General features: G+C 40.7%; 1 protein-coding gene across 1 annotated transcript in view; it reads right to left on the bottom strand.

Annotated features, from left to right (window-relative positions):
* Positions 1-26,070, bottom strand: part of LOC135699225 (pyrokinin-1 receptor-like) — a 322,643-nt gene that overhangs the window by 262,099 nt on the left and 34,474 nt on the right. Inside the window, exon 2 of the mRNA XM_065219427.1 lies at positions 20,020-20,448. The gene's annotated coding sequence lies outside the window, so the exon portion shown is untranslated. The remainder of the gene's footprint in view (positions 1-20,019; positions 20,449-26,070) is intronic.

Raw genomic sequence — 26,070 nt, 5'->3', positions numbered from 1 at the left:
TTCAATTTGGGTTGCCGAAAATAGTCTGTCATGCCGAAGCCGTCATTTCCCCTATTTCAATTCAGCTAAAATAGCTAATTGTAGCCCTCTGAATGTAAAATTGACTAGTTTTATGTGTCCTACACAAACTTTACCTCCTCTTCTTGCATCTTACATAAAAAAATATTATTATAATATCTCATAGTTGCATAATTTTGAAAAGTAGCGGTTTAGCTGTAATAAGATATTTCAGGCATGCTCACAATTCCATTTTGTTTTTTTTTTGAGTCAACAAATGGGCTGAAAACTCAAAATTGAGATCCACCTTTATTTATTTATTTAAATATTGTTGCGTCAATGTTACTCATATTCAAAAATCCCAGCTACTCATGCTTTGACGTTTAAAAAGAAGTTATGAAAATGAATACATCTGACTCATGTTTGAGTAACCTCTAACAAGCCTGTATGAGGCAGCGATTTAGCGTCATTTAGTTTTTTGACGTTTGTTCGCACTTTCTCTATCTAGCACACAGGGATGAATCTAAGGTGTAAGTCACTCAGCACATTGTGCCATAATTAGATTCGGCACAACTTGAGCACACCCATCGGCACACCTTTGGCACAATCTCGTTGGCATTTGATTGTTGTAAATAAAATGAAAGAACTGCTGGTCACTCAAGTTGTTCAAAAGGTTACGTGCTGTTTGGTTGTATATTCAGGAACATCCTCTAATGAGATATACCTGAGGAACTCAGACCAGCAGTTCACTTCTTGGTTCACTAATAGATTTAAATCCGGAATGCCGCTATACCGGATTGCGATTTCAAACCAAAACATTTCAGGGTTGCCGGGATAAGTATTTTACAAAAAATCGCAGCTTGCTCTATGACCGGCACAATCGGCACACCTGCGGCACACACACACTAAAAAAAGATGACCCAAGATTGGTGTGTGGAGTGACCTACCCCTTGGATAAATCATTATTGTCCTCCTGCTCGTACTTGTTCGAGATAGTGTTTTGGGGCGCTGATCAAACGTCAAAAATTATAGTTCACTGGTTTCGTCTCGATGAGCAAGAACGGCGATATCTATAGGTGAGACAGAAGGAAAATAGCCGACTCTTTCTTTCTATCGATCCGACGAGAACCCTGGATGAATGAAACAGTCGACTAAAGTTTCCTTCTGCCTCACCTATAGATCCTGCACATCGGTCTCGTCTCAGTTACGCATTTTATTTTTGACGTTTTGTTTCCCATTCACGACAACATCCACGATGTCGAATTTAAATTTAAATAAAATTCCTTTGAATTTTCTGACGATTGATACTTCTAGAGGAAAAAACCTCGAAATGGAAAAAAAATAATCAGATTAATATTATCCGATATCGAAGAATTTGGAGATTGGCTAGATATGGATGAGCAACACCCGTTATCTATTATAGAGGCGGAGCTAGATGGTCAACTTGCGAGTTTGTGTGAAACGAATATCAATGTTCAATTTGACGGTGAATCTTAATAAGCCCCAACATTTAAAACAATCAGAGAGCTGGTGTGAATGCTTTATTGAACCGTCTTAATAAGCACGATCTCATATTCACAGCACATAAGTGGGCGCTAGTTGAAGACTTGTGAAACTTTCTTGAGCCGTTTAAAGTGAGTTTTTTTTAAGTCGTGGTTATGAAACTATAATAATTATTGTAAACTATTGCTGCTATATCTCGAGCAACTAAGCCTACTAACAAGTTCCATCTCACCGACTGGTGACCATATAGGGTTTGAAAATCAATATCCAACCAGTGCATTGAAGCTCAGATGTTTGTTTACTGATACACTGGACGATAGCTGAGAAAATAATGTTAGATTTTCAACTAGCGAACGGAATTCACTAATATCAATGCATTTAAAAAGCATCAGTGTTCTTCCAGTTAATCTTGACATTTTTAAATTGCATCATTTTGGCAGAACATGTACTTTAACTGAAAAATTGTCTCAATTAGCGGACAAGTTAAAAACGTGCCAGTTAATAGTCGATCACGTAGCGAACGTCTAGTGTGAAAAGTTTCATTTTTGTTCCAATGTGATTTTATTCTTGTCTGTTTCTGAGACATGGTGACATGGTGGTGGTGAACATACTGTAGTAAAATTTCGTTTTGGTTAAAATATTATAGTAACCCTGTTGGCTGTTGAAAAGAATGCAACAGTTTACATTGCCATGCTCTTGCGATCTGAGATTGAAGCTTGTATCAGTGAAAATAATGAGGAGTTGTTTATCATCCACGTAAAAAACCGCGTAAATTCCGAAATCCACAATCAACAATCTTAATTCATGACAATTACAGCATTTGCCAAAATAGAGTTTTTCAATAAACACTGGCTTACTGACGAGGAACGGATTTACATAAAGGTGAATAAGGGACTATTATTAACTATAGATACTATAAATTCCATAGATAAGCGGCACAAAAAGTTGTTTTGGTAACCATGAAAAATAAATGATCTTACTGGCATCCGTGAAAAAAGTTCATGGCATCATAGAGCTTTTTGTTGTGCAGTTTTGTTTTGTTTCGTGCGCAAAAGTTCAAAATGAAGTGCAAAGCAAATCTTTGCAACAATGAACCGAGGAATGGTTTGCTTTATCTTTCATTCTTCCGCTGTCCGCGAAATAAATCGGAATGTGGAGTGTGAATACTTCTACCTCAAACAACACCATTATGACGTCATTCTCGTTTGGCTACACAAACTGACAGTTCGTTTGGCTACATTATACTTTGCCCTCGCTTATCTATGAAATCTATAGTATCTATATTATAAACAACACGCTGAAATTTGACCTTTCTTTTAATATCTTACAGGCCAAGTTGTGCGGAATTCTACGTTTATCCGAAAGACATCATCTTCAAATACATAAACAAATGTAGTTATATGACTATAATGCGCGTACATTCAAATATGTATCAGAGTAATAAAAGCACATCATTTATCGCTATCAACATATTAATAACGTGTAATGCTCTATAAATGAAAAAAAAAAAAAATCCTAGGGCCCATTGAATTGTTACGTAATGCAACAGATTGCTTTTCAATACTATCCACCTCTACATAACGTTCTTTTCTTATACTTAATAAAAGGGTTGTAACACTTTGCCATACGACTCCACCCCCTACAATTTTAATAAGCACTTGACATACGTTGAGAATGTCTCAAAATTGAGAACGACTCAAAATTAAGTAAGAGTTACTCATATTTGAGTACCGGTTACTCAAATTTGCAAAAAACGTAGGTCACTCATAGAATGAGTCAATTTTCCGACGCTTTTCAGAGGAAAACTTCTCGGATATGAGGAAAACTGAATATGGTTTTAGTCTGTCCACTAGTGAACTTCTAATCTGTGTACAATTTTCTTAAATTTTCCCCATTATTCAAGAAGTTTTCCGCGGGAAAGTGTTGTCAAATTTATTCACACTATGTTTTAACGATTTTGAGTAATCTGAACAATTTTTGTACATGTGCGATTGGCTTGAAAAGTTTTTTTTTTCAAAAATCCATAAAAATAAACTCACGCCGACCCACGCCGCCACGCCGCCGCCGAAAGCAAACGGCGTGACGCCGCCACGCCACCGCCGCCGGCAGAAAATAACATATCACGCCGCCGCCGAAATTTTTTTGATCGGCGCACAGGTGTAATCCTAATGAAAGTTTAGTTGCAAAGGAATTCCGAAAATCATTCTAAGAGAATTTGGAAAACTATTCCAAGAAAATCATGATGAGAACTTCATGGATTTGATTGATAAATAATGATGGATACTGATAGGCAGAATTTTAAGGGATGTTTCAGGAGAATTCCAAGACATTTATGAGTAAGATTCCAGGACCATTATGAAATGAATGCCATATCAACTCTAAGGGACTCGGAAATTTCCAAAGGGTATTCTGTTTAGGTGAGATTAATTGAGGGAAAGTGAGCAGAAGTAAGGTAATGTTAGATGAGGTAAGATGAATTGAGGTGAGTTGAGGAGAACTGAGGTGAATTGAGGTGAAGTGAAGTTTGACGAGGTGAGATGAGGTGAATTTAAGTGAGTTGAAGTGAGGTGATGTGGGATGAGATGAGGTGAGGAAAGGTGAGGTTTGGTGAGGTGAGGTGAGGTGAGGTGAAGTGTGGTGAAGTAAGTGAGGTGAGGTGAGTTGACGTGAAGTGAGGTGAATTCAGGTGAGGTAAAGTGACATTAGGTAAGTGTAGGTGACTTGAGGTGAGATGAGATGAAAGTGAAATGAGGACAGGTTAACAGAATTGAGGTAAAGTGAAGTGTGGTGTCGTGAGATGAAGTAAGGTTAAGGAGAAATGAAGTGAAGGAGAAGTGAGGTTAAGTGGGACGAATTGAGATGGGGTAAGATAAGGTTCGATTAGATTTCTTTATTAAAAATACTTTCAGCCTTTGGCTGGTTCGCCTTCAGTGAGATAAGTTGAGGTGAGGTGAGGTGAGGTAAGATGGGATGAACTGAGATGAGGTCATGACGTGTATGGTAGTTAGAACAATATTTGAACAAACAAATAAGCATCGCTGAATGCTTCAATATTTTACAACAGACCTTTTAACCTTTAATTTGAGACCTGTTTGAAATAAATCCTTCGAAGATTTTTTTTTCGTCCACAAAATCAATTTGTAATATCCATTGCCTGCCCATGGCGCCATTCTATCGCGGCATGAGCCAACAACGCCGGACACAAACCAACCGTCTCCAACACTCCACTATAAAGCATGAAATTAAGCCCACCCACCAGCAACAAGGTGCAAAAACTAGCCAAGGGGAGGGAAATTTTCGATCAATAATTATTCAAACTAAATCCTACGTAAATAATTAAACAAATCAAGCTACAAGGATTTGTTACCTGTACACTTAGAAATAACTGATTTTACACGTTATAGAATCCAGCTTTGACATAAAAGATTAGACGTAAACAAACATATTTTGTAATATTATGTGCTCCGAGACTGAAAAATTTGTTGCTCGACGAAAAATACGTTTGATTGAGCTATATTTCGCGTCTGTTATGACTCAAATTTATGTTAAAGTTGACGCTCGAATATGTCACTCTCAGAGCAACTAAATTTACATGATTTTTTTCTAAGTGTGTGGGTACCAGCACTATTTAAAAAAAATAAATGAGTTGAAAATAAACTACAAGCATATAAAATATTCACATATTACGGAATATCGTGATCAATTTGCCCCCCGTTTACGGTCCCTGGCATAGGTAAATTTAGATGTTCATAATGTGCGGTTATCCCAGTTTATTTCTAGCAAAAGGGCAGCACTTATCATTGGTCGGATTTTCAAGAAGAAGATTTTTTTTTCTTCTGAATATGAAGAAAAAATGATTCTAACCATGCAGTACCATACGACTTCCGGGTGCCATAGAACTTTAATTGGTACCTTTCCGTCAATATTTCATTCACCATACAAAACCAAATAGTTGAAGCGAATTGAATCATTCGTAAGTGACTTCATAAATGGTACGTAGGTATATCTCATTTGCATCCTACTCTGAACGGATGAACGCACACCCTCCCCCCTGCAGTTCAACGGAATTATTCAAACTCCATCAACATTCATTAATATTAAACAGTAAACAATCAGCGCAAATGGAAAGGGTCGTCGAATGATGAAATGGTCCTATTTGCAACTAAGAAGTTTCAAAAAGGATCATGCAAAAATTAATCTATCCGTCTTAATTCTTTTGGTAGGCGGCCCGAAAACCCAAATTTCCGCAAAGAAAGAAATAGGGGTAATCGATGTAATGTCGGCCTAAATGCCTCTTATTTGGGTCCATACATAAATTCAGCAGTCGACTAAATTTTCAATAGCAACTAAAAATAGCCATTAGTGCCGTCTCAATGACGCGTTCAGTTAGATACAATTGATAAATAGCGGATTTTTAGCGATCCATTTAGCTTAGATCCATAAACCAACATTAGAGGCATTTCCCCTATCATTAATAACATTATCCCGAATAAACAGATTGGCCGGGAACATAACGAATATAAATCGCTGGAGGGTATTTTTTGGGGTTGCATTAACGGTCATCGATCGCAAACTTTCGAAAGGCGCAAGATAGCAAAAAGGGACCACCATCCTAGAGGACTGAACGAGAACACGGAAAAGGACCACCATTTTTGCGTAATTGATATTATCGCCGGAATTCCATTAGAGCCAGAACTTGCGCCTGCTTAAGGTCAACATTTGTGGAGAGCAAGGGAAGCATTTGTTGTGAGCGGTTGTCATCTTTCAGCCATTCCATAGGAAAACGATATTCGGTGAAAAATTACAGGAAATCTGTGAAATATCACCGAACTGTTGCGATTTCGGTAATATTTCACAGATTTCGGTGAAATAATCTTAGTGTGTATATATATATGTATAGGAAGTTGATCAGGGAGGAGACCCCACAGCTGTCAGACTTACTTTCTGTGCTACAATGGGTGGTAGATCACTATCAAACGTCATACTCAAAATTTGTCCTTTTTTAAAATCATTCCGCTACACACAACTGATGAAAATGGATCTTAAAAAAAATTGGTATATGAATTATCTTCTACTTTATTTTTACTGATACAGGTCATTTCAAAGGTCAACAGTTGTCTTGCATAATTGTATCAAATACTTGCGGTCGAGTGAATGATTCACTCGAGAGTAGACGACAGCTTTCATCATCAATCATGGCCGTTATTCGTAACTTTAATACCGGGTAATACCTGTCCCAGCTGTCTGTGGTGGTGATTTCGTGTCATCATCGCCATCATACGGCGCCCTTTAATTATGGTGCATTAGACGGGTAATGAGCCGATGATGAAGATCTATCCCTATGGTGACATCACATAGGTGCCGTCGTGGTATTGCTAGTTTATCAGGTACAAAAGTGGTGAAACAGATCCGTTTTGAGCATGATTAATGAAGGCAATTGTGGTTTATCAGTACACGTACCACATAACGGCAAACCTAATTTGTGCTAATGGGAGCTGTAATTACAGCATTTTAAAATTATCACACACCTGTTTGGCATCAGCCGGTGGGAGTAGAAGTTGTTTCGTTATTCAAATAGAATCACGATCGCCATTAACATCGCCAATGAGTTATTTAATGCTTGTGGAGCAGAACAAATAAGACATGGAACTCTTGATACCACGCATAATGTTAATTGAATTGATATTCACCTGAAGGGAGATGGCTCAAACCAAGCAACTGATTCGTATTCGAGGCACACGGTGTGGAAATCGGCCGACCAAATGTTGATTAGAAATGTAAACGATGGTACCTTCTTCATGTTCGTCTGGCCACGAGTTTAGAATTTAGTTCTTGAAAAAAAAAAAGTCGCCTGCCTGTCATGGAATCCGTCCACATTGAAAACTTTTTCATCATCATTTTCATTTAAACTCGTGGGTGCATCAAAGGACTGGGCGTTGATAATTAATTTCAATTCAAACCCACAAGGGAAAGTTGGAAGTTCTCAGAGTTTTTCGTGTCAATATTTTCTGAATGTTTAAGTCTATTTGTGAGCAGCTATTTCGCAGCAATTTGGAACGTACGGTCTGTGAACGTAGGCAGTTTGTGCGAGATTTGAGAAACCCTCCCTCAGTGTAGATTTTTTTCTATAATTTTTTATGGAAATTTGTATACATGAGCATGGGCATGATTGACCGCCCGCGGATGCTACTCTGTTATTGCCAGATCAGCTGTAATTACACAGAGAACCAATAGACGATGCTTGGGACTAGCATTCATCCTCAATATGTAAAAACTAGGCAATACAAGCTCCGGCCGCGCCCGAACGCAGGTCAAGAAAGGAAATGGTAGGAATGTGTTGACGTGACACTCGCTTTGATGGAGGCCGAGAACTCCTCTGCACTTCCACGAGGAATCACTGGGATATTGGGTAATAGAGTTGGGTTTGCAGCAGGGTTCGTTTTGGTAAACGATAAGCTGAATTGATATCCTAACGATCGTATAACGCGAAGGAGCTTGGGATTGACCCCACGATCTTCTGCTCAGTAAGCAAAAACTTTTGGCACTAGGTAAACGAGTTCCTTTTATTACAACACATCGATTGGTTGTTACTCCAATGTATTCACAATGACAAATAAATCGATTAGCAAATCTTGAATGTGGAGGGGCTTGAGATTAAACTCATGATGTTATACTCAGTAAGCAAAAATGGTCGCTGTAAGGCCACCAAGCCCCTCATATCACATCATAAAAGCTACGATCGCGTTGTTGTTGCAACCATTCAAAATCGGCCCTGACGGTGACGGTTATGACGATGTTAAATTTCACAAAACACATGATAATCAAGTGATGTTACCATAAGTCTCCCTAATATAATAGGACCTGGGATTTATTCACGGCGGTGCCCTTAACACAAGAATAAGCCTCTAAGACCGATGCTCATTTAAACCAGGAGACAGAAAAGCTACGAAAACGGACGAATGCCTTCATTAAGGTGAAAGTTAATGCTTTTCCGTTGATACTGAATCCCCACCTGTTCAAATCACACCCAAATTCGAAATGCACCAAAACCAACAAGCATTGCAAATTAGAAAAATGGAAAGTAATGAAATTTTGAAAATATTCGTAAACACAATATTATTGTATATAGTTATAATAATTCTACTACTGAAATGACAACTTCAATTCCAAGATTCCAAATTCAGGGTAGTCCTACTAATGCTCAGGGAAGTCTTGCCGTAGTTCAGGGACGGCCTGCCGAACTTCAGCAAAGTCCTGATGAAGTTCAGGCAAGCCCTGCCGAAAGTCCTGCCAAAGTTTAGAAAAGTACTTCCGAAGTTCAGGAAAGCCTTGCCGAAGTTCAGGGAAGTCTTACTGAAGTTCAGGGAAGTTCTGCGGAAATTCAGAGAAGTTCTGTTGAAGTTCAGGGAAGTTCTGCCGATGTTCAGGGAAGTTTTTTTTCCGAACTATAGGAAAGTCCTACCAATGTTCAGAGAACTCCTGCCAAAGTTCAGAGAAGTCCTGCTGAAGCTCAGGGAAGTTCAGGGAAGTTCTGCCGAAGTTCAGGGAAGGGCTGCTGAAGTTCAGGGAAGTCCTTTCATTTCAATTCTTGGAAATCAGGAAAGTCCTGATGAAGTTCAGAATTGAAATACCAAAAGATATCTTACAATATGCATCAATTATTGCGAATGAAAAACGTCACACGCGAGCATGATCCTGCTGACGGTGCTAATGGTATTTCTTGCTAATTGGCGTTGACGGCGACTCTGTAGCTTTTTACTCATGTGGTAAAATTCATAAGCAAACGTCAGACGGACTTCGTACTATCATTTCACTCCACCAAAAAATCCCATAAGAAACCGTCAATTTTTTTTTTCTAGAAGAGACAATTTTTCGACGGTGCCGTCAAAGCCAATTCATTCATGGATCGCCCCGCCGTATGGTTTTTTTTTCGCTTCTCTGTTTTGTTCGAGGGTTCCAAATCACATTGTTCTTCAACCTGGAGCATGCCTAAGCTGGGTTTAGACAGGGCAAGTCAATTGATCAAGTAAGTTGAATTCAACTGACTTGAACGCGAATTGAACGTGTAAGCCATGTAATTCAACTCACTTGAATTGCAAAAAGTTGAACCAGGCTCAACTTTTCAAGCCAACTGAATTCAACTGAGTTGATCATTTGACTTGCCTAATCTAAACCTAGCTTTACGCACAGATACATGCAAAAGCCAGTTGATTGCTTAGGAAAACGGAATCTGATGCTTGGAATTGCGTTACATAAAAATGGTTTGCATTGAAAAAAAAAAATGCATTTTACAGGTAAGTTGTCTTCGGAGGAAATGTTCCTAACAATATTTTGAAACGATGCACGGGAGTGAAATATGACGTTTCATACGAAATACTAGTGCAATTGATGAGCAAAGTTAGCGACCACTATGATTGTGGTCCTAAAATTGAACTTAGAAAATGGTTTTCAGCAAATTTAAACAATAAATCAATCTTGTAAAAATTGCTAGAGATAGCAATTTTAGCTATTTAATTTTGTACGGAAGAGTTTTTTTTTTCGATTGAGTGCTGCGTTATTTTGTAAAGTCATTCTAAACCGTGAGTCATCCTAAACCGATCCACATTAACCTTTTAAATTCAAATTTAACGCGACGTTCGTTGTTTCGATTTGGTCCTTACGTAAGACGGGAACAGAATCCATAGAACTTTCACACTTTTGAGCTACCGTGCCCCTTACTTCACAAAGTTAACCACGACTAATGCGAAGACCAGCGAACAAATATTGCACATCTTTTAAGCTATCTCAACCGAACTCTATTGCGTTTTAAAATGACTGTTTTCTCCTTCATATTTCACCGGACCGCCCCGATTATACGTCAAACCAAACCACACAATCAAACACGACCCACCGTGACTACCGTCAGCCTTCAACCTCCTTTAATTTTAGGAGTCACTGAAGCTTGTACAATGAGAATGGAAGGTCACTCCTAACCACATTTAGTGGATTCATTGTGCAATTTCACTGGTTCTGATCAATCACGAAATAGCGACCATTTGATATGTACAGTCAGTCTAAGCTAAGCTAAGCTAAGCTAAGCTAAGCTAAGCTAAGCAAAACTGCTGTTTTAATTTTTCATCTCAAATCAAACTTTTGCCTGTAACTCTTCTAAAAGACTTTTAGTCTTTTAGTTTTCTTATCTGAAACTCATATTGTAGAAACTGAAGCTTTTGATCAGTATAGTATTCCGGGATATATTGTTGCTGCTTGTTTATCACATTCTAGACACACTGGCGGCGTTGCTATTTATGAAAAAAGAATCAGTTCAATTCAACCTTCGTACCAACGAAGTTATTGATGGCAACTGGTTCTTGGGCATTACAGTTGTACGTGGCATGAAGATGGGTAATTATGGTGTTTTGTATCATTCTCCCAGTTCTAGTGACCAGCGTTTTGTTGAAGTTTTAGAGAACTGGTTTGAGACATTCCTTGATTCTAGTAAATTAAATATATTGGCTGGTGATTTTAATATTAAATGGCGTGATAACCATAATTCGAATCATTTGAAGCGTTTAGCAAGCAAATTAAAGCAAACGGTAAATGAATATACGCGTATTTCCAGGCACAGTAGAACTTTAATTGACCACGTTTATACCAATTTTGATTCCATTTGTTCAGTTACGGATACTGATTTGAAAATAACCGATCATGAGATCTTACTTATTAATGTCTTAGACCATGTTAACGATAACGATAATTTTGTAAAATTGAAGTGCTGGAGGAAATATTCAAAGCAAGCTGTTTGAGAGAAGCCTGGATTTTCCATTCGCGGCCGGTAACTTAGGTGAATCTACAGCTGTTTTTAATAACGCTTTGAAAACGTGTACCAATCAACTAGTTGAGCAAAAGTTTGTTTCTTTGAAAAACTCGAACAGCTGGTACAATTTGGATCTTTTGCGTCTTAAACGGAAAAGGGACAAATTGTACAAAAAGTTTTGTAGATCTAATAATGACAATCATTGGACTAGGTACACAATCGCGCGTAATAAGTATTCACAATCGATAAAGAAAACTCGTTGTGAATATGTTCAAAGGAAGATTGATCAGCATCAAAACAACAGCAAAGAGTTATGGAAAATTTTGAAATCTTTATTAAAACCTAGTAATTGCAAACCGCGGTCCATAACTTTTAATGGCACATTAGAACAGTCAGAACAAGTAATTGCAGCTAAGTTTAATGATTATTTCGTAGATAGCGTTTCATTGATTAATCAATCTATTGAATTGGTCGATGAACCTGACGAAATAAAACAGCCAGTTAATAGTAGTTGTAGATTTGAAGTTTTTCACCCAATCACATTAGATGAACTTAGAGTTATGTGTTTTTCATTAGGAAAATCGGCTGGAGTAGAAAATGTTAATGCTAGAGTTATTCAAGATTGCTTTCATGTCATTGGCCACATCTTGCTGGACCTTATTAATGAATCATTACAAACTGGACATGTGCCACAAATTTGGAAGGAATCCTTAGTGGTCCCCATTCAAAAAGTTGCTGGAACGATTAAAGCCGAAGAGTTTCGTCCCATCAACATGTTGCACACATTAGAGAAAATTTTAGAACTTGTTGTTAAAGGTCAGCTGTTGGAGTATTTAAATAGTAATAGTTTGTTGATACCAGAACAATCGGGATATCGGGAAGGTCATTCTTGTGAAACCGCGTTGAATTTGGTATTAGCGAAGAGGAAAAATAACTTGGAGTGTAAAGATACGATTGTTGCTGTTTTTTTGGATCTTAAACGCGCTTTTGAAACAATTTCTAGGCCCTTATTGTTAAGATCAATCAAGCGCTTTGGAATTACGAGTACTGCATATAAATGGTTTGAAAGCTATTTGTCTGACAGAACTCAACGGACTGTTTTTAATGATTCTGTTTCCAGTCCCGTGGGGAATAATCTTGGAGTGCCCCAGGGAAGTGTATTAGGGCCCCTGTTATTTATTATGTATATTAATGACTTGCGACGTGTTTTACGATTTTGCGACATTAATCTTTTTGCAGATGATACTGTGTTATTCATTGCAGCTAAGGATTTAGATGATGCCGTTTTACACTTGAATGAAGATTTGCGTTCTCTAAGTAGATGGTTGAAGTATAAGCAGTTAAAATTGAATACAAGTAAAACTAAATTTATGGTAATTTCGCGGAATCGAGTAAATGAGAACGTCTCTGTTGTAATTGATGATGAGACTATTGATCGCGTTCGGGAGATTAAATATCTTGGCGTGATTATTGATGACACACTTAAGTTCAACTCTCACATTGACAATGTCATCAAGAAAATTGCCAAGAAGTATGGAATTCTATGTCGACTGAAAAACGATTTAACTATTGCCAGTAAAATACAGCTATACAAATCAATCATCTCTCCTCATCTTGACTTTTGCCCTTCCATTTTATTTCTGGCCAATGCAACACAAATATCGAGATTACAGCGCTTGCAGAATAAAATAATGCGTTTGATTTTGAGATGTAATAGATTCACTTCCTCAACTTTGATGTTAGACGCCTTACAATGGTTGTCCGTGAAGCAAAGAATTGTATATTTGACTATGGTGTTCATTTTTAAAGTAGTTAACGGTTTGCTGCCTCGATATTTGTGTGATCGAATTGAAAGAGGAAGTGACTTTCATAGATATAATACTAGAAACGCGGTTGAAATAAGAACACCACATTTCTTGACTTGTGCTTCACAAAATTCATTATATTATAAAGGAATAAATGTTTTCAATTCGATGCCTAGACATATCAAACGTTTAGCAACACTTACAGAATTTAAAAGACACTGCATTTCACACGTTAAAACTGTCTTTTGAACAGTTATCCCGTGATTTTTTTTTTATGAATTGACAAATTATGTATCTTGACGAAGTTATCTCTAACGGATTATTTTATATGGATAGCTGTCATAACGACTTTTTAATAATTATTGTAGCACTGCAAAAACTATTTCTGTTCGCCACGAGGGTGATGATGGATTTTTAATATTTGATTTTATAGTAGATTAATTAAAACAAAAAGTAGTCTACAAAGGTTTGAGCCTCGCGCGCGTATTACGGATATAGAGGACTGAATTTAACATTTGATAAAAAAAATGCAATTTTGAAGCTTATTTGAAAGATACCTTGAGTTAGTAGTAAGTTTTCTGGCAAATGTTAGGGGTTCGTGAGCATTCCTGACATTGCTGAAAATTATGATAGCATCAGATTGCGGGGTTACTAGTGTAATAGGATGCTTTGTTGATTGTTCATTAACTCTTGATTGCTTGTAATACTTATGAATATTTTAGGTGGACAAAAAGGCGAACTAAGAGGTGGACGCCTGAGCTTTTCCACATTTATATCGCTGTGAAGCAACTGTAAACTTTAGAAGGAATCTATATCTGTAACTGAAACCAGTTCGATTTTGTTTGCCAACCTGGTTAAAATGTCATATTCAATTATCTTAAAGATAAATCGTCCAGCTCAAACCTTTGTAGGGGTAAGAGGTGGGACCATCATCATCATCATCATCATCTTCGAAAATATCACCAATTTTTGTGTTAAGCCGTGGTAGACTACCTCTTTCGACCATTCCACCAGATCAGGCAGATCTTATTATTCTCCGACGGAACAAGTGTGGGAGATTTAGAGTGTGGAAAGATGATGACCTGGGGCTTTGCCGTGTTGATAGGGATCTTCCAGCTGTTGAAATATTCAGACAGGACGTCCAGGTCACTCTGAAGTTTGGCAATCAGAGCTCCGATGACCCTTGTAGACGATGGATGCGTCATCTGCGAACAGAGACAACGATCAGGTTGAATAGAATGGGGCCAAGGATGCTTCCTTGTGGAACCCCAGCACCGATGTTGAAAGCATCCAATGTGATGCTATTCAGAGAGACTCGGAACGTCCTGTCCGATGGAAAGTTATTTATTATCTTCACTAGGAAGATTGGAAAACCGTACTGCTGCAAATTGAACACCAGGTCATCATGCCAGATATTGTCGAACGCTTTTTCGACGTCCAACAACGCCATAGCAGAAGCTTTCGAAACATACTTGTTCCGTCTGAGAATGTTTGTTACTCGAGTCAGCTGGTGGACGGTCGAACGACCTTTCCGAAAACCAAACTGTTCCTCGAGAAAGATGTGGTTTTGTTCGGCAGATGTTAGGAGCCGCTGGTAGACTACTCTTTCGAACAGTTTTGATAACCCTGAGAGAAGGCTGATAACTTGAAGGAGAGGACGGATCCTTCCCAGGTTTCCAGATGGGTATGACTTTAGCTGACTTCCAACACGAGGGGAACTAGCCAAGTCGGAGGCACAGATTAAAAAGCAGTGCCAGATGGTTGTAGAATGTGGAACTCAAGTGTTTGAGTTCCAGAATCAGGATGTAGTCGAAACTTGGGGCTTTCATGTTTTAAGATGATTTGATATAGGCCAACAGTTCGTCAGCCGTAATCTCGGATTCCTCGGGGAAAATATTAGGAATCTGATGGAGGTTGGATGCATTTTCAACAACCTCAGCTTCGTAAGGACTAATGATGTTTTGTCCGAGATTATGGGAGCTGGCGAAGTGTTGACCTATCGCGGCAGCCTTCTCTTCAGGAGTTATCAGATGAACCACTGGGCCACCTGGGCTATCCGGGGGGGTCAGTAGTGTAATGGGTCTTGGCTTATTTTTAAGGTTTTTGGTTAGTTTCCAACAGGGTTTTGCACAATCTGGGAGAGAGTGGATCCTGTTAGCAAAGTTTTGATTTCTGAGGTCCACCATTCTGGCTTGGATTATTTTTGTTAGGCGATTACAGTAGGTAAGCTGGTATTGCCTTCGAATGGCGTTACGGAGTCTAATGAGATTTTTGGTAACTCTATCAAGATTCAGAGTATTGCTCACCTGTCAGGATACTGGCACGTGTTGTTCCCTGGCCCGGGATATCACCTCCTTGAAGGCACGCAAACACCGGTCAACGTCTTCGGGCGTCTCCGGAAGGACAATGGAGTCGACACAGTGTTGGCACTGATCACAGCTAACGCGATGGTAGTTACGTCGGGAAGCTTGGAATCGGTTGCCGGATGAGCCCACATCCGAACTCAGCTCCTGGTGGGCCACAGGTTGCGAGAAGTTGTCTCCCATGTTTTTGACGAAAGGTGTCGATGGTGGCGTGAACGCCAGACCGGCTCAACCGGCTGGAAGAGTCCGGTGCTATTATGGTGTAGTGAGCCTCTTGCATGTCGTCGTTCAGGATTGTGCCGTTTTGGTTGCGTCGACTGTACTTCTCACGCCGTCGAGTTAGTCTGATGATGTCTCTCCGCTGGTCTGCTGCCAACCCGTCCTTGATGGTGACTTGTTTGGGGCAGTAGGCCGCAATGATGGTAATAGGGCTGACAGGAGTGGAGACTTTCACACCCACTGCTTCGATCATCTTCAGCTGGAAACTCGGTAGTAGTCGACAGCCAATATTTCTCCTTAATGCGATAGTCACTTCTCCGCAGGAGCTGGTCCAGTCTAGCCTTTCGAGCCGAAAATCGGGGAGGTGAAAATTTATCTCTGGCTTCAGGTGTGTTTCGGTGATGACGGCGATGTCAATGCTATGTCCATTGAGGAAATCAACGAACCTAATGATTTTGCTCTTGAGCGAGCAAGCGTTCCAGTTGACTATTTTGAAGGCTTCACTGGTCCATACTTTTGCACGAGGGACATAACTGCACCAAGCTGTTCAGGTAGTGTCTTGGTGGTACGCAAGATTATGATCACCTCAGTCACGAGGATCACTAGTTCGTCGCTTGTGAGTGGTGAATTGTCTTTTGACTCACCTGACACAACACGGGTGTACGATAATCGCGGGGCAGTAGAGCCTGGTTTAGTGGAAGCGGTGCTAGGTTCGGGACCATACGACGAGCCTGAAGTACTTGAAACGTGTCCATATTGGCAATATGATTACATGATTATTGCAGCGGCGACCAGGTTGGTTCCTCGTGGAAGCCTGTTGTCGGATCTGGATGAAGGCCGCTCGCTTGGGACATCTCCTATCGCTGCCCAGATGGTTGGAATCACAATTCACGCACTTAGGTTCAGCTTCTTCTTCCTTCTTGCAGGCGGTAGTATTGTGAGCCTCAGCACATTTGCCACAACGAGCTCCTCCCTTCCTTTCATTGGTGAAATGGTGAGCGATAAACCGAGCATTGAGCTCGCTCATGTGAGCATGCGCAATTTGTCGTTTGTTCGATTTGCGCACTATCGTTGCGTCCGTGTTTAGGATTTTTCAATACATTTCTGAATTTTGATTTTATTAATGCGACCCCTAGTATAGAAATTAAAGACGTAGTCCTACGTCAAAATATTCGGCCGTGGCGATTAAAAGAGAAAGTTGATGAAGAGAATCGATCAAAATCACTTGCACTCCTGCTTCCAAGTTTGGTTACAAGATTACAAGTCTGGAGAGCATTTTGTGTGGTCGTTGGGGGCGTGTGTTTCTGAATTTGGACAAACAGGCACAGATAGATGCTATTCCTACTCTTTACTGTAATAAGCTTGATGATTTAACCTCCGAAACTGTACAGAGTGCGTCTCTGTGGCTTTAAAGCGTTGTTACCGGCGGGTTACATATTATTGTTTAAATATTGATGTGGGGAGTAGGTCCAATAATTTGTAGTGAAATAACGGCCGATTCAAAGTGGGGGGCGATCGGTTTCGAAATGTGTGGATCTTGTGTAAGGGTTGTATAAGCAGCTAGGAGATAGGAGTGAAGGCTGCCTACGATCGGGGGCGGATGGAGAGAAACGCAACACCACGGTCGATGAGAAGAGGTAAGAGAGAGCCCGATGGTCAGTAGATTTAGGCAGTAAGTCGTGAGCCCTCGTAGAAGCGAGAAGGAAAGTTTGTTGCGTGTGGTGTGAAATTTGAGTCACCCTCGCCATCGGTCCAAGCCACGCGGTGAGAGAACGCTTTTGTTTTCTGGACCACTAGGAGACCTGACCATCACCCGTTCCCCGGCCAAGTCATCCGGTCATCACACCGTACTGCCACTCCAGGTTTAATCGTCCCTGGCTTATTCTATCGTCGGCCGAATCAACCTGGCACCGGCCAAGTAACCCGGCTATCCACGAATCTGCCCGGTCAGTCCGCCAGCTTGCCAGACGATCATCAGTCGGACATCAATCGCCACCGCATTGCGGACAGTCAGTCCTTCGTAGTAGGCCCGCCATTGTTCGTCGTCGACCCCTGCTATTGCAGGTTGACTACCCAACAAAGCCCAGATCACCCCGGCCATTCAAGTCCTCACGTTGCCTACCCGGCAGTCGATCAGCACCCGATATACCTCCCGGGCTACCTTCGTTGCCGTTTAGAGCCAGGATTACCGGGAAACTCACACGGGCGTCTACCATCGCCGTATCCCGACCAGGGTCGGCCAGACCACCTGCTATCATCACCGCTTCCCAGCCAGAGTCAGCCGAACCACCAGCCGATCACCGTTCGATACTGCCCCGCCCCCACTGTCATCGCCGGCCAATAAAGTCCAAAGTAAAAAAAAAACATAATTTTAGATCTCCTCACATCCGATATCTCTCCCACGCCAATACGCCCTGAGACCCGGAACCTACAAGGGACTTGAGTACCCATCCCTAGAGCTGCCGTTGGTTAAGACCAGCAGGTTGGTGTTTTAGGGAGTTCCCTTCAGGGACTCAGTGGTTCCGGGGCGGAAAGTAGTCTTATAGCGTAGATGACATCCATGGCCGCTTACGCTTGGCGTGTTGAGTGTAGGTGACGGTCCCGGATCTCATTTTCCAGGAACACCTTCAGCACACCTCGTAGATCAGACCGGAGATATGCTTGACACCGCCACGGCGAACCAGACGACGGATGGCGGTTATCTCGAAGAACCTTGCGATGACGCTTTGTGCCTTCTTTACCAAGACCTTTTCCTACTTTGCCACGACCAGTCATTGTTGCTTGTTAGGTCGAAGAATGGGACCACTACCTTCTTACTGCTGCTATTGTGGCTTCTGGTTCCTGCCCACCACGCCGTACGAAGCGAAAATGAGTTGAGACTAGCAGTAGTGGTAAAATTACGTTTATTTCTGTTAATTTATGATTTAAAATTTTAAATGATAAGCCTATCAGGCTCTTCATCTTTGTTTTATTTGTTATTCTAATTTACATATTCACGTTTATCTACTAGTCTACAGAATACACCTTGAGAGGTGTGTTATGTTTGAATTGAAAAAAGTGATAACCTACCTAACTACGAGTATAACTTAACCTAACGTTCTAGATCACGTATGATCTGATGAGTTGATCTCAGACAGGTTTAACCTTTCCAGGATAAAAACTCTCCGTTCTTCTAATTTCTGAATTCCAGCCAGGAGGTGGATCTCAGAATTTCTAGTTCGCGGGGGGACTGTAAACGATCATCCTAAGGATCTTGTTCTGGATCCTTTGGAGTTTGAGGTGATGGCATTTGGTGCAACTCTCCCAGATTGGCATACCGTACTCGATTACGGGAAGGATGATTTGTTTGTAGACAGCAAGCTTAATTTTCAGGGACTGGGTAGACTTCCTGTTGATGAGTGGATACAGTGATCTCGAGTTGAGTTGAGGCTATACAGCAGTGCTCTTTTATATCTTTTCAGGTTAAAGCAGAATGATGTGCAACCAAGTGGTACTCGATTATGACGACTGGGTTTGGGAAGAACGTTTATTTCATGAAAACAGTGATAAAATTATCGGTTTTTAATTGTACATTGGACAATACTTGACATTACCGCTTTTTCAATAGTTTCTTGTTGAAAATCATCAGTCAGAAGCATTGCTATTGATGCGTAGAAATATTTCTGATCGATTGATGATAAAGTTATTGAAATTGCTCCAGGCGCAGCTGAGTTATGAATGTTCAAAATCTTTCATAATTTTGTTACATGATCCATTTTTGGATTTCACAAAGTGTACCCCCATATAGAAATCACAGACGTAGTCGTACTTAAAAAAATGCACAGGCTTCGAAAACCTCAAAACGAAGTTATGCGATACCGCACTCTATTATTAAATTTAAACAATTTAGTCACTTCTGCATTGAACCATGCGCATCAATTCCTTGGACTTTTCAACTTCTAGGCATATATTGTTCATAAGAAACGTAATGTCAATCTATTCCAATCCAATTTTGCATTGTTTTGAACATTTCTATAAAATCATGACTTTAATCAATTGACTTAAGCCTCTCTTTATTTCAAATACAATAGGATACGAACATCCAGCATCCAGTGAATCCATTCCATCTACTCCATTAATCATACACCCACTGTTGAGCATTGATCGTTGAACACGTGAAGATGATTGTTATTCTTTTTGCTCCATCTCAGAGCGGCCTGGCTCTCGGCCTGGCCGGTGTAATTAGAACCCCCTAAATACCTCCATCATCGCGAACCACAAAAAAACGATCGGCTATTGCTTCGATTTTCACCGAAATTCGGTTTGGGAAAGATGCGCTACCGTGTTGCGAATTTACCTTCTTATTATTTGCAGAAAACCTAATTGCTTCCTCGGTCGCCTCGGATCGTCTTGCAGAAAACAGTAGCAGCAACCGGAGCAGAAGAGCTGGCCTCTGGGGAAGATTATCCTCCGCGCGGTGGTGGTTTGGATCGCGGCGTGTACAAGATAGCTGAGTTGAACGAACGCTTTTACAATTTCACACTCCGGCACCGGGAGCAATCAACGGGAATTGGTTTCCGGAATTATTTTCGTTCACCTTTTCGCAAAACACGGGTGCTTGTTTTCACATGACACATTAATTTTGCTTTATTTTCTTTGCTTGCACTTTTTATTTTCCTCTCTTTTCGGAGCACTTAATTAAAGCACCAGTTAGATTTGCTTGCATTTCCACTTTCTTCGATCTTCTCTTTTCTGCTTTGCGACTCTTAGCAATTTTCTTCCGTTACTTTCAAAATTTGCACCGAATTTTCCACGTTCGATACTATCCAGTCGAACAGAATGAGCATACACACACCGCAATAATCCACTGATCCGGAAAACCGCTAAGCTCTACACTTGGAATCACATTCAAACACTTGTGCCACTTCCCTTCCAATCATCCCCGAATCACAACTATTTCTCTCGTCCTTCCGAGCGTCACAACACTGACTGTGTAGGCAGGAGCTGAATCCCCCTCTCAAAAGGGAAGCTGCGGTGTTCGCCACCGTCCGCTACCACTCTACCGTACCCGTCGTATGAACTCGGATTGAATCTAGCACTTTGAACGCGTTCGGAAGCTCACCGGACAACCACTTTCGATGCCAGTTCGACGCGAACTGACGGAAAAATAGACCGGCTCGGATGGGAGGACGCCCAGCGTTTCGCTAATGTCACGCAACATTTTCCCAGACTGTTGCGCTACGACGCGATGACCGCGGCAGCTCAGCATCCAGCAGCAGAGTGCAAGAGCGTGAGTGCCCAATGAACAACAACAAGCGAGGAAAACGTGTTTATCAATGAAAGGGTCGCTCACCGGTGATGCTCGTGTAGGGTGAAGAGTGGAGCAAAGCAGAGTGTTGCCCATGATGCTGCAAACGTGCAATTCTCAACGACCGGCACACCGGGGGCCGGCCAGATTGATTGACGGGTGCCGCTGCTGGCTCTCTGATTGAAGGGAGTGGGGGGGGGGGGGGTAGTGAGCGCATTTTTTCTCGCCTTCCTGCTTTGAATCCGTAGGTTACCGAGGAAATATCTTTCTCCTCTCCGGGAGTTCTGTTTGCCTTTTGCACTCGAGACCTATTTTCTGGTTTCCCGCAAATCGTGTCAGCCCGCATTGCTGCTCTTACTTGGCGTGACCCCTTGGGGGTGATCTCTGTCCGCAAAGCTACGAAGCGGAGGAAAGATATGAATGTAGTTCGGAAGACCACAAATCTCGTGTCTAGTTTGAATTGTGCATTGTTTGTTGGTTTAGTCTGACTTTTTGCGATGCGGGCAGTTGAATGTTCGTTTATTTTTCGCGGAATTGGCAGTGGGGGTGAATGAGAAATCTGAATCACTTTGGCTTGAAGTTTGTTGATCTCTATTGAAAACACTGCAGCAGGATGATATGTTGATTTTAGAATTTCTTTTCAATCAGAAGGAGCTGCCTGGAATGTTTAGGTTTCGCGAACATTGGAAAACATTGTAAATTGAGACGTAATAGTCAGAATCGAAACAATGTCGAGGAAGCAGTTACAGTCAAGATTCCTATAGTACGGATAGGGGCCGTACTATAGGAACCGGCACTAATCCGATAATCCGATCCCACGTACCATATGGGATTAGATATTAATTAACTAGTTCGTTTATTTACCATGCTCAGTCGTGTGTGACACTTTGCGGAGCCAAAAATCAGTAATGTTTGAATTTACATTTTAAACAGCAGTAGCTTTTGGTATTGGGTACCAATTACTCGTGGTGGGCTCGAGGTAAATGGGTAACAATTTCGATTGGAAGGAGCTAGGTAGGAAACTGGTTTCTGAAGCCTCCTTCAGATACTACTCTCGGGCGGTTGACCAAATCCTGGCTGGGCAGGGGCAAGTAGCACAGAAACAGGAGGATAATAAGACTGGGACACAATGGCTGGAAATTGTCTGGAAAAGAGGGGATGGTCACTAGACTGATGCAAAATTTGAAATTTTCGCTCCACAGTGCTCAAACGGTTCCAAATTGGGCCCTGATTAGCCTCCCAAAATTTGAACTAATTTAGTTAGAAACTGACTTGGCACAAACCATTTGAAGTTTATATGGGAATTACTATGAAGAAACCATAATTTCGGTTCATATCTATCTCAAAATTCACCAGTTCACTCTACTTTAAAAAATGATAGCTGAGTTTGTTGAAAATTTTCTCAGCTACAACTTTGTTGAAGACCACTTTTCGATCAAATGTAATGTTTCAAGTCACTGATGTCTTATGATTATGCTCAATCAACTGTTCAGCAGACAACATTGGTGTTTATGGCGCGTAGAATAGAGGACAAAAATCATGGCTACTATGTCACACTGCAGAATACAGTGTTGCCCACAATACAGTTGCTTAATCTTGCCATAAGATTATCAATCTCTTAAACAATTAATAACTATTTAATTTGACGTTTGGCTGAAAAGTGATTTTCTGCAAAGTTGTAGCTGATAAAATTTCCCATAAGAATAGCAATGGAATTCTTTAACAGTACAATATGTAAAAAGAGTAGAAGGCAATGCAAAAAAAGTTTTGTTTTCCCATAGTGATTTCCATATAAACTTCAAATGGTTTGTGCCAAGTCAGTTTCTTATCAAATGAGTTTAAACTTTCGGAGGCTAACCAGGACCCGATTTGAAACCGTTTGAACACTGTGGGGCGAAAATTTCAAATTTTGCATCAGTCTAATGGTCACATCAAACTCTAACATCATACAAACAAAGGAATTCGTAGATCGCCTGCATGTAGGGAAGATCACGGGTTCCCAAAACATATTTTACTTCACGGAAGGGTTGTCTACCTCGGACCACTAGGGTATCCAACAGTCATGCGTCATTAGGGATAATTGGAGACTATAGTTAAGAGTTAAGAGTTATAACTCTTATTGTAGGGTCCAGAGATAACTACCTAGTGTATTCTGAAAAGTTATTAACAAGATAGATAACCACCTTTTGGGAAAATTCCGCATCTGGAAAGTCACAAGGCTGGTCCTGCGGAAGACCCGGATCATCCTTAAAAGTGGCCAATTCATGAAACTGATCCTACACAGATAAAAATTCTGAATATTAATTGTGATGTAAATATTCATTCATGTGAACAAGTTCATGCCATGTCATTTCATGCAACCGAGCAACTTGTAAACAATGTTGTTTACAAAGATGAGCTTTCGTATACCACATTTGCTACATTGCATGAAAGGTCTCAGAACTTTACTTGATTTATAATGTAAACTTATATGATATGTGACGCTCTCTTTATGGGCATCATAATGAACAGAAATTTACACTACTTTTTCGAACTGTGTAGAGCTCCGTGGGCCTCATAGCCTAGTCAGTAAAGACACGGTATTTCCAAGCCGGAGGCGGCGGGTTCGATTCCTGGTCCGGTCGAGGAAATCTATCGGGTTGGAAATTTTCTCGACTTCCCTGGGCATAGAGTATCATTGTGCTTGCCACGCAATATACAAATTCATGCATTGGTATTGGTATCGAAAGCTCTCAATTAATAACTGTGGAAGTGTATTTAGAACACTAAGTTGACAGCACGCAATAAGCTAATATGCGATAAGCAATTAGCTTGATATGCGAAAAAGAAGAAGAAGAAGAAGAGAGCTCCGTGGTTTTTGAAAACCACTCATAGACGCCTTACTTACTTTACCAATCAGGCTAAGGCCTTGTTGTCCTATACTGTCCGAAGAAGTCTTAATCGCATCTTTCTGCGAGATATTCGACAGTTGTTGTGTGGGTACCGAGAGTCAATGTGATGTTATGTCAAAGGTCTTGTTTCATTGCAGTAAAGCAGCGTAGGACCGTAGAGCGTAACTCATTTGGTGAATAGAATGAAACCATTGGCGTTGTGGTGGTCAGGTTTTAAAGTGGGTAGATTAGATTTGGTTAAAAAGGCCGGCCTCACGAAGGAAGCACATCAGTGCCACAGTCCTAACCAGGTTGTCACTGATGCTACCCGAAATGTAGTAGCATTCACGGGAACCATCATATGGTGGGCAGTGACAAATAATATGTTCCAACGAGTGAGGCGTTCGACAGAGTTCACACAATTTCCGGAAAGGCCCGCTCCCGGAGAAATTGTGCGATATTCTGGTGTGACCAGCTCGACATGATCACCTGCATTCGGTGCTCCGAAGGATTTCCCACTTACGAGTGTCGCCTGAATAGGTCCTTCGATTGAGACTATGAGGTTGACCATGAATTCCAGATAGCGTTTTAAACTCATTTTTTAGATGCCTCGCTGGGATCTCCCGGGTGAATAGTAATACTAACCGGTGGAAACTAACGATTTTAAATTGGCTCACTATTTGACTAGCCTATTGGTCCCAAGCAAATGAGCTTAAGTTGGAATTATTTATTTTCATTAGTTTAAGCATTAGGTTAATATTTTGTAGTGTAGACTTACAATTCATTGTAGGCTTCGTACTCTAGGTTATGTAAGGTAATAATAGAATTCAGTATCTTACTAAGGCTTGTTCTCGAAAATAATGCACCATTTTTATCCCTGTGTAGCTTTTTTATCCGTGAGTTACCGATCTGAATTTACAATATCGCTGTATGAAGGGCCAAAAACGGAGGTGCGGACCCGTAAGCAGAAACACTTACACAAAATCCACGGGAATTTAAGAATCTCCTTCCAACGATACGATCCAACAAATCGAATAACACAAGTCGCAATACTTATTAAGCTTCCTACAGGATGGTTTGTAAAGAAGGGCGCGTCAATCTCACTGAAACTGTTGGAGTAGAATTCACGCCACCACAATCGAATCGGTAGGATAAAGAAAATGATAGTGTTTATTCCCTCCTAGACTCCGGTTGTCATACCACTCCATCGTCCAGTCCCAGGTCAAATGATACCCTGATGCTCCCGCCCAACCCAGTATTTATTTATATAATGAAAATATATGAAGTGGAGAAATGAAATCTATCAAAACATTAAATATGAAATAATGAATATAAATTTATATTGATAAAATAGTTGATATTCAGCAATGAACATAATAATTATTTTACATATAATAAGATGCAGCTCTAGGTTTCCTCAGCTCACAATATCAAGTGGATGTAGCACTGAAATTTCAAGGTTATATTAAGCAAATATATATTTTTATCTCTAATTACTAATAATGTAAGGATGTAAATGTAAAGTGTAAAGTGTGATGTATAACTAACATGACTAACAATAAAATGGGATTACGAGAAAAATAAAGGAAAGATCTCACCCGATATGTTGCAAAGGAATCCATGACATCACGATGATTTCGAAGAGCTCCAATAGATATGCTGCCGCTACTTCTTCAACCGGTGTTAAAAACAGCACTCTCGCCTTTCGGTTCTCACACAGCAGAGCAAACCCCATCAACCACGAAATACACTCTAGAGGGATTCAGCAGAGAAAAAAAAAAGGACTGCATCCACTTTCCATCACCAATCACTCGCGACGCCAGCTCCTCACCGGCCGAATCATCTCGCGACCAACGCCGAAATCAGAATCAAACCAGGGATGTGTTCATGATTTATTATATACATAATGCTCATGTTTAAAGTTTGCCATACAAGTGTATCCGCGGCATTACACTGACCAATAGACGATCAGTTTTGTAAGCCGTAAACTCGCTGATTCACGGTAACGTCGACCGCCGAATCACCACCAAAACTCGTGACGGACACATTATCAGCACTTCGCCCGGCTAATTTGCCAACCGGACCCGTGTTCAAACTCGCACACGGTGACGAGACTTTCGATAGAACTACACGATGAAAGCGTGACATCCGAACACGGTGAACCGACCTCCCGGGAGGCAATCGCAGGCACACTTACGCTAGTTACAAAAAACATCCGTGCAAAGAAACG

This window comes from Ochlerotatus camptorhynchus, unplaced genomic scaffold, assembly GCF_037179485.1.
Source record: "Ochlerotatus camptorhynchus isolate MF236.1 unplaced genomic scaffold, CSIRO-AGI_Acam_v1.1 ptg000104l, whole genome shotgun sequence".
Taxonomy (NCBI): Eukaryota; Metazoa; Arthropoda; class Insecta; order Diptera; family Culicidae; genus Ochlerotatus; species Ochlerotatus camptorhynchus.
This window is presented reverse-complemented; position numbering and strand designations above follow the sequence as displayed.